This window comes from Globicephala melas, chromosome 4 (assembly GCF_963455315.2).
Source record: "Globicephala melas chromosome 4, mGloMel1.2, whole genome shotgun sequence".
Taxonomy (NCBI): domain Eukaryota; kingdom Metazoa; phylum Chordata; class Mammalia; order Artiodactyla; family Delphinidae; genus Globicephala; species Globicephala melas.
In genome coordinates this window covers 127,140,910-127,150,290 of record NC_083317.1, presented here as the reverse complement: position 1 = coordinate 127,150,290, position 9,381 = coordinate 127,140,910, and the positions used below count along the sequence as shown (strand labels likewise).

The 9,381-nt window shown below is 43.2% G+C and overlaps 1 pseudogene; it reads left to right on the top strand.

Annotated features, from left to right (window-relative positions):
- The first annotated feature begins 6,377 nt into the window (after window positions 1-6,377).
- On the top strand, window positions 6,378-7,373 carry LOC115862136 (14-3-3 protein gamma-like; annotated as a pseudogene).
- The last annotated feature ends 2,008 nt before the right edge of the window (window positions 7,374-9,381 follow it).

Here is a 9,381-nt window from a genome sequence, read left to right as displayed (position 1 = left end):
TAACAGCACAGAATTAAACTGAGGCTATTAACTCAGAATATCCAGTTAGAATAGCAGGCCAAGGTCAGCCAGAATGAGGATAGCAACTAACACTTTTTACTGCTTCTCGGAGGCCAAGAACCACTTTTTACAGCTCTGGTCTAAAGTTGGTGAGCAGGGCTCTGGGACACAGTCCTGACTGGAACCTCTAGACCCCAGAGATTCTCACACCTTTTTTCCCACCACTACACACATGATCCATGATGTCTCCTTGAGGGTCAACGCCATGGATGTACTCCGATTATGGGCAGCAGCGAGATAAAATCGACTACGGTTTATGAGTAATGCCTAGCAATTCCTTTCTCTCCTTCTCAAGAAAGTCATTAAAAGCAAATGAGATGGGTTTTAAGGGGAAAACTCTGAAACGGCTCTAATTTTTATGAATTAGACTGCTCAAATGAATTAGATTGCTCAAAACTTTATTACAGAGTCCAAGCTCGCTCTGCTTGCCTCATGACAGGCCAATAAATCGGGGTCAAGGTGTTGAGGCAGGGAAGACGACTTTAGGAAAGCCCCGAGAAGATGGCAGACAAGTGTCTCAAAAGAACCATCTTATCAGGTCTGGATGCCAGTTTCTTTTATAGAATCAGAGAGGGAAGTGAAGTAAAAAGGCAGAATAGAGAGGGCGAGGTGGGGAGGAAGTAAAGTAAAAAGGGCCATCAGCTCCTGGAATGGCCAGCCTTGGGGAGGGGATGTGTTAATTTCTTCTTTCTTGCAGCCATTCACAGGTGGGTAGGGTTCCCTGAGGCAGACCATTATGTATGATTATAATAACAAAAGCAACAAAAAGCAAGGGTTAAAGTCAAAGAAACAGATCCAACATGGAGTCAAAATTGGCTCTTCCCTGTTACAGCTTCACACCTTTCTTACAGCAATCATTACTGTCACAAGAGCACAGCTGAGCGCTCTAAACATTTAGCCTCAGGTATCACCTCTCCTAGTGACACTGCCTTCCAATGGCAGGAACAACCTTCTTTTCTCAGTCTTCACAAATCTCCAGGAGGAGCCTGAACTCTCTCTCTCTCCCCACCCCCTGGGTGGCGGTGGTCACTTCCAGCAGGTACCACACATCTCTGTATCGCTTGGGAACTCTCATCACGATGTCTACGTTTCATAAAATGAATTCTGAAGGTTGGAAATCAAAATCCTATCGGGGTTGAGTTTCAGGTTTCCTGGTTCAAAGAGGAAACGGGAATCTTTTGGTTCAGTGGCACTTTTCAAAAGAAGTGTAATTGAGGTCTGAAATGTTGCATAAATGGAAGATATAAGTTTTAATTGAAAAATAATTATAACCACTTAATCATTTTTAAATGAGGGCTGTAATTGCAGTCAGCGCACAATAGCCACATACAGACACTGAGATTTGCGCAATAAAGCAGGGATGGTACAGCTCGATTTGCTAATAGCACTTCCACTTCTCCTCCCTTTGTCTCAAAGATTAATTCAGGCAAGGGCTATTAGTGCTGTTAATTGGTTCTGCAATTTAGACCTTGTGCCTGTGAATGAATGACTGATGTAGTCGCTCAGCCAATAAATGGGAGCACTCTGTCAACGCTCCCCATTGTCCAGCAGGGCACCGTCCTGCTGCCCAGCTTCCCTCCCGCCAGCCCTTGGAGACAAAAGAGGCACAGCGCCTATTCTGGGTCACAGCTTCAGCAGGACCTGAGATAGGTCAACAAGATGACTTTGAAATGAGGCTGACTTATTGAGTCTAGTGGACACTCAACTAGCACTCTTCCCCCTCACCGGAGGAAGGGTTTTCTTTTGATTTGAACCCTCCTCTTACTCCATGGGAAGGAATAAGAGGCCCAGTTGTTACGGAGCTTTGGCAAAAGAAAGCGCCAACCGTAACATTAGCTTGAAGATAAATGCACCGCAGAGCTCAGGAAGAAAACATTCTTTAATTGCCGCAGCACCTTCCTGGCATGGGCACGGCACCCCCAGGGACGCTTTGGAGAGTTATCAAACCCAGTGGGGGTCCATACAGATTGTGCCAACCCCTGAGGACTTTGGAGCTAATTGCAAGCTGAAACACCACCAAAGAGGCATCCTGATTGAAGACTCACTCACCAGCGTGGTCATTTGCAAAGCCATGCTGGATTTCAGGATTCAGAAAAATTTCCATTGCTCTACGAAAGAGTCCCCCTCTAGGACGGCAGGTCCCTCCCTCGCTGCCACAGATATTCAAATAGATGCCCTTCAGAATGAAGACATTGGGAATGAACGGGCACCTGCCATTTTAGCTCCTGAGAGCAGCCTCAGGCCAGGGATTGGCAAAGAAGATGGTGTGGAATGCCCTGAAGAGGGGAGGGGATTGGAGATGAAAGGGGCTTCTGTGACCCACTTGACATTGAGCGTGGTTGTTCCCTGAATTCTGTGCAAATCGTGTACTGAGGTTACACATTCGTGCTTCTGCCTCACCCACCCACCCCAAGGGGGGGCGGGGAAGGCTGTGCTTGGTTTGGATCCCATTTACAAAGCGATTCTTCTCTCCAAAATAAAAGTTTAAAATCTCTTCTACCCATACAACGAACTACACTATACGGGCTCAGATGAGAGAGAGAAAGGGGATCAGCAAGAACCAAGAAGCTGTTTCTGGAACAACAAGCTACAGATTTCCAGCCACACACTCAGATGTTTAAGAGAGTAACCTTTTCCATTCTTTAATAACTGAGCATAATTTTTACTTTGAGCCCCATTTCACTCAACAACCGAAACTCACATCTTCCTCCTATGTTTTCCTGAGGGTTGAATCCAAGCTCCAGAGCTGATATGGTATCAAGGCATCAGGTAGGCATCGTCTGTAGAGAATTTAAAAGCAATAATAAAGTCTAATCCACGTCAATCTGATTTTTAGCATCATCATGTGACAACTCTATAGCATGTCAGTGATAAACTTCTCCCCCAAAAGTATCTTTTGTTGGTCTAATATCTAAACAATTGCTGTGGATACTCTTGAGTACTATATATGTAGGCTCCAAATTAGGATATTTTTATTACTTCTCTTTTAATACAGAGTTTCTGCCTGGAAGTTAGTTCAGAAAGTTTCCTGCTGCCCAGTTGGCCCCAACACACTCGAACTTAGCTGCACACATTCGTTTTAAGAGTAAATTTTAAGGGTTCAGAATCATTGTGTTTGCTTCAGGCACAGTTTAATATCTCCAACTCCTGTGGTACTTCATATCCCTGCATTTAATCAGTAGATTTGAAATAAGCCATGATAGCATGGTTATTGTAAAGATAAAGAACATATGTTACTTCAATTCTGTCGTTCTCTGAGACCACTTGGAGTTTTTCTTGGTTTAAAATTTAAAGCCGAGTGCAAACTACAGTGTAATTTTTTCTTTCTTTAAAATAATCATAACCTACGTAGAAAGTATTAATTCACTACTTTTCCCCTTTCCTGTATTGTAGTATTTGTTTTATTTTTACTTACTTTTTGTTACCTGACATGATTATATATGTCATGTTTGAGAAAAGAAAACTTTGAGACATTTGAGAAAAGAAAACTTTCACTGTTTACGTTTTTTTCTTTGGCCATTGTTATTATTTGTTTCCTTTCATGATTATACTGAAAATAATTTGGTCCTATAGAGGGAGGAAATGTTGACAAGTGATCCTCTGTGGGTGTCAAATAACAGTGGACACACACCGTAGTTAGAGTGGACATAGTGATCACTGAAATGGGACCTTTTCTTGGTCTCTGATTTGTGGACCTTTTGTGTCTAAGGATGATTGGGAAAGCAGGGTCTGCTTGGGATGTCATCCACGAGTAGTGGAGGACTATTCCAAGACTGGGTTTGAGTAGACACCGGGGAAGGAAAATTGTCTTAGGTTTGTAACCTGTGTATTCAGCTCCTTCACTGTATTTTGCAAAACATACTGGAGGGAAGAAAATCCCTGAGCTTTACTCTCATGATTACACTGGGCCCTTACACTGAACTGAAACATGACATACATCTCATGTAAAGATGTGTCTAGCACAGCAAGAACTATGGAGACACAAAGAAAAGGTTCCCAGAAACCCGGTCTCTGCCAAAGGGCCAGGAGTGGCCATTCTATTCCTCATCCCAGGTGAAGACTTTCAAAAACCTCCATAGTGAAGAGAAAATTGAAAGTGATGACAGAACCTATCGGTATATGCTTCATCAGATGGATATATTTAAGTTAACTGTCCAGCAAAAAAAGTTGAGTTCAATCTCATTAACAAACTTCTTTTCGGTCTTAATAAACATCCTCAAAGATTGTTTCAAATAGATCTGGATGGTCTGGCTTTTAGAATCGATGAGTAGGTCCCACAGAGAGGCAGCTCCCTTCCCTACCAAAGACCACATTAGCAACCTTATTTCTGTCTGAGCGAGCTTCACGCTACACTCAAATTCTTCTAAAAAATAAATAAAAATACCATAAAACCTTGAGTTGCACAGAAGATAAGAACCTGAAAAGTACTTTAATCCAAGACAGTAATTGGAGGCATTAATCATATATAATTGGAGGGTAGAGACCTCTGCCCACCAATTTGACATTAATTTCACTGAAAGAAGATATTAAGACACAACCTTGTAATGGAATTATTAATCTGATTAAAACTTTACTCATGAACGTGAACAAGCAAATCGAAAGAGAAGAAATAAAGATGTCCGCAAATACAGAAAAAGGTACTTGGCAGACAATAACCAAAGCATTGCAGGTTAAAATGGGGCGTCACTTCCATCTATTCTTTCTTGAAAGTAGTAAATTACTGATAATCCTGTTTTTGAGGGTATGGAAAATTGTCATTTAAATATACTGGTTTTTAGCAGGAGTGTAAGCTGATCTAACTTTTTGAGAGGACAATATGATCAAAATTTTAAATGCGTATTTTTTTATGCTCATACCAGATATTTCACTTCAGGGGGTTTATCCTAAGGAAATAATGAAACGAGGGGGAAAAGATTAATGTTCTAAGATATCAATATCATTGATGTCATTATAAATAATTATAATTTAAAAATTGGAAACAACTGGGCTTCCCTGGTGGCGCAGTGGTTGGGAGTCCGCCTGCCGATGCAGGGGACACGGGTTCGTGCCCCGGTCCGGGAGGATCCCACATGCCGCGCAGCGGCTGGGCCCGTGAGCCATGGCCGCTGAGCCTGCGCGTCCGGAGCCTGTGCTCCGCAACGGGAGAGGCCACAACGGTGAGAGGCCCGCGTACCGCAAAAAAAAAAAAAAAAAAAAAAAAAAAAATTGGAAACAACTAAATATACATTATATGCGATTGATTATTTTTTAAACTAGCTGAATTTTTTCCTTTTTTTTTTTTTTTTTTTTTGGCGGTACGCTGGCCTCTCACTGTTGTGGCCTCTCCCGTTGTGGAGCACAGGCTCTGGACGCGCAGGCTCAGCAGACATGGCTCACGGGCCTAGTCGCTTTGCGGCATGTGGGATCTTCCCGGACCGGGGCACGAACCCGTGTCCCCTGCAGCGGCAGGCGGACTCTCAACCACTGCGCCACCAGGGAAGCCCTTTCCTTTTTTTTAACTGAAGTATAATTGATTACAATGTTTCATGTGTATAGCAAAGTGATTAGAAGATATATATAGATATATAGATATATAGATATACATATATTCTTTTCCATTATAGGTTACTACAAGATATTGAATATAGTTCCCTGTGCTATACAGTAGGTCCTTGTTGGTTATCTATTTTATATATAGTAGTCTATAACTGTTAATCTCAAATTCCAAATTCATCCCTCCCCCCCGTTTCCACTTTGGCAATCATAAATTTGTTTTCTATGTCTGTGAGTCTATTTCTGTTTTATAAATAAGTTCATTTGTATTATTTTTTTAGATTCCATATGTAAGTGATATCATATGATATATGTCTTTCTCTGTCTGGCTTACTTCACTTAGTATGATAATCTCTAAGTCCACCCATGTTGCTGAAAATGGCATCATTTCATTCTTTTTTATGGCTGAGTAATATTCCATCATACCACATCTTTTATCCATTCATCTGTCAATGGACATTTACATTGCTTCCATGCCTTGGCTCTTGTGAATAGTGCTGCTGTGAACATTGGGGTGCGTGTATCTTTTCAGGTTAGAGTTTTCTCTGGATATATGCCCAGGAGTGAGATTGCTGGATCATGTGAAATAAATTACAGTATAGACAAATGATGCAATACTACACAGGGTTTTAAAAGACTGGGGTAAATTTTGATGTAATAGCATAAAAAATTATCCCATTATATTAAAAAAAAATGAAAATAAAGAGGTTAAGAGCCGCCTCGCGCCGGGTCCCGCGGTCTCAGCTTGAGCCGCAGCCTTCACGCCGTCACCTCAGCCGCTCGCTTCGTGGGTCGGTCCTTCCGGCACACAGGCTCCAGCCGCGCCCGCAGCCGCCCTCCAAGCCCTTCAGGCCGCCCCGGTCTCCTCGCCTGGCCCGACCCAGCCCATGAAGATGGTGGACCGCGAGCAACTGGTGCAGAAAGCCCGGCTGGTGGAGCAGGCGGAGCGCTACGATGACATGGCCGAGGCCATGAAGAACGTGAGTCCCCCCACCCCCGCCACCCCACCCTTCGCAGACGCGGGTTTTTGTTGGGTCGACTTGGGAACTAGTCGTCCGTCCCTCCTGCAGGTGACAGAGCTGAATGAGCCACTGTCCAATGAAGAAAGAAATCTCTCTGTGGCCTACAAGAATGTAGTTGGGGCACGCCGTTCTTCCTGGAGGGTCATTAGTAGCATTGAGCAGAAGACATCTGCAGATGGTAATGAGAAGAAGATAGAGATGGTCCGTGCGTACCGTGAAAAAATAGAGAAGGAGTTGGAGGCTGTATGTCAGGATGTGCTGAGCCTACTGGATAACTACCTGATCAAGAATTGCAGTGAGACCCAGTATGAGAGCAAAGTGTTTTACCTGAAGATGAAAGGGGACTATTACCACTACCTGGCCAAAGTCGCCACTGGAGAGAAGGGGGTGACCATCGTGGAGTCATCTGAGAAGGCCTACAGCGAAGCCCATGAGATTAGCCAGGAGCACGTGCAGCCCACTCACCCCATTAGATGAGGCCTGGCCCTTAACTACTCCGTTTTCTACTATGAGATCCAGAACGCCCCAGAGCAAGCCTGCCACTTGGCCAAGACCGCTTTTGATGACGCCATTGCTGAGCTCGATGCTCTCAACAAGACTCCTACAAGGACTCCACGCTCATCATGCAGCTCCTCCGCGACAACCTCACGCTCTGGACAAGCGATCAGCAAGACGACGACGGTGGAGAAGGCAACAATTAAGGCCCCCAGGTGGGCTGGCAGCACACGCTGATGCTACTACTGCAGTCTTTATTTTTTTCCCATGAGTTGTGGGCTGGGTGGGGGAGGGAAAGGGAGCGATGACCTTCCTAGGGAGAAACCCACGACCTGTCCTGTCTTTGATCGCCTCTTTGACATTTTTGCCAAAATACCACTAGTGGAAAGTCAGGCTAGCTGTGCTGGTATTGGAATAGCAGCCTCACACTGGCATATGGACTGTTCTGTAGACTAATGCAAGTGGAGCTGTCCTTAATTTAACTTATTGCTAGAAAATAGGGGTTTTTTTTAACATCTTTATTGGAGTAAAATTGCTTTACAATGGTGTGTTAGTTTCTGCTTTATAACAAAGTGAATCAGTTATACATATACATATGTTCCCATATCTCTTCCCTCTTGCGTCTCCCTCCCTCCCACCCTCCCTATCCCACCCCTCCAGGCGGTCACAAAGCACCGAGCGGATCTCCCTGTGCTATGCAGCTGCTTCCCACTAGCTATGTCTACCTTATGTTTGGTAGTGTATATATGTCCATGCCTCTCTCTCGCTTTGTCACAGCTCACCCTTCCCCCTCCCCATATCCTCAAGTCCGTTCTCCAGTAGGTCTGTGTCTTTATTCCTGTCTTACCCCTAGAAAATAGGGTTTTAAGATGAAAAGAAAACGTAAACGGAATAGCCCCCATTCAATAAGTTCTGTGGTTCCAGTAAGGATTTTTATGTACATATGCTCTTGTCTTTTAAGTTCTGGGTACTTTCTAGCTCATCCGTTTTAGCTGTGCATTTTGTTTTTCAGGGTGTACTCTACCAGACATGGAATAGTTAAAATCCCAAACTGATAGACTTAGAACATAAGGTATATTTATCCTTGTGGTTTAGGCCTTGCCAGTTTTCAGAAGTTTCTGATTAGTTGACAGTATTAACACTAAATTGCAGTTTACAGTATTTCTACATTACAGCCATATATGACATCAAGCCATTGATTGTGTGTTTTTTCTTATTTTGGCTTTTACATCCTTATTCCGCCTCATCCAGGTTGGTTTTGCTGTTATCTGTCTCCTAGGCCAAAAGGCTTGCCTGAGGAGAATCAAAGCTACTTTAGGTTTTGTTGAATAGGTGCTTGGCAGGTGGCTGTGGGATTTTTGTCCTTCTTTCTTCTTAACTTAAATCCACCACAAAAATGATTAATCACTTTAATAGAAACGTTAAACACCACAAAAATAGAGGAAAATTCAGGTCTGTATGTCATTTATTGTGCTGATATTTCCAGAGAGATCCTGATTTTTTTCAGCTGCCATAGCTCCTTCCTCAGGGACTGCACTGCTGTCTCACTCCTCACCTGAGTCTTCCCTACTGTACCTTGTGCCCAGGGTATGCACTCGGGTGGGTTGAAAAGCTGTTGGGTCATAGAAGTTGGCGGTCGTTTTGAGAAAGTTTGTGGTGCAGTGTGTGAAAATTCAGGTGCTAGGAGCTCACTGGTAGAAAAATCCTAAAGGAAGAGCTCTATTCATAAACATTCTGTCCAATTTCGGGAGCCTTGGGTGTCAGTTTTTCCTCCCTGAAAACATTCCTTCCCCAAATAATCGTTGTAGGAAAATAAACTAAAATCATTATCAGATAATAAATACTTAACTCCTATTTGACCAAAACTTTTTCTATGTATTTTTTTTCTTTTTAATGAAAGCATAGAAGTTGGAAATTGATTTGTACCATCTGTACACGTTTTAGAATTGAAGGAACCCACGATGCTATTTCCACAAGTTTGTTCAGTTAGCCTTAGGTCCTTGGTTCTCATTTTGGATAAGTCTTAACACACGACCTGTTGCGTGTACATTCAGCCTTTTTTATAAGGTCAGTAACAGCGTGAACTGCTGAGATAGGTAATGACACCAGACTTGTTTGTTTCTTTGTTTTATTTAGGCAGGGAGAGGAATGAATAGTAATTGAGGAAAACCTGACAGTTGCTTTTGCTAAAACCAAAAGGGAGCTTCCAGTTGTGAAATGCACGTGTTGACCAGGATCTAGGTGACAGTGAAGATAGAAGGGTGTGCCTATC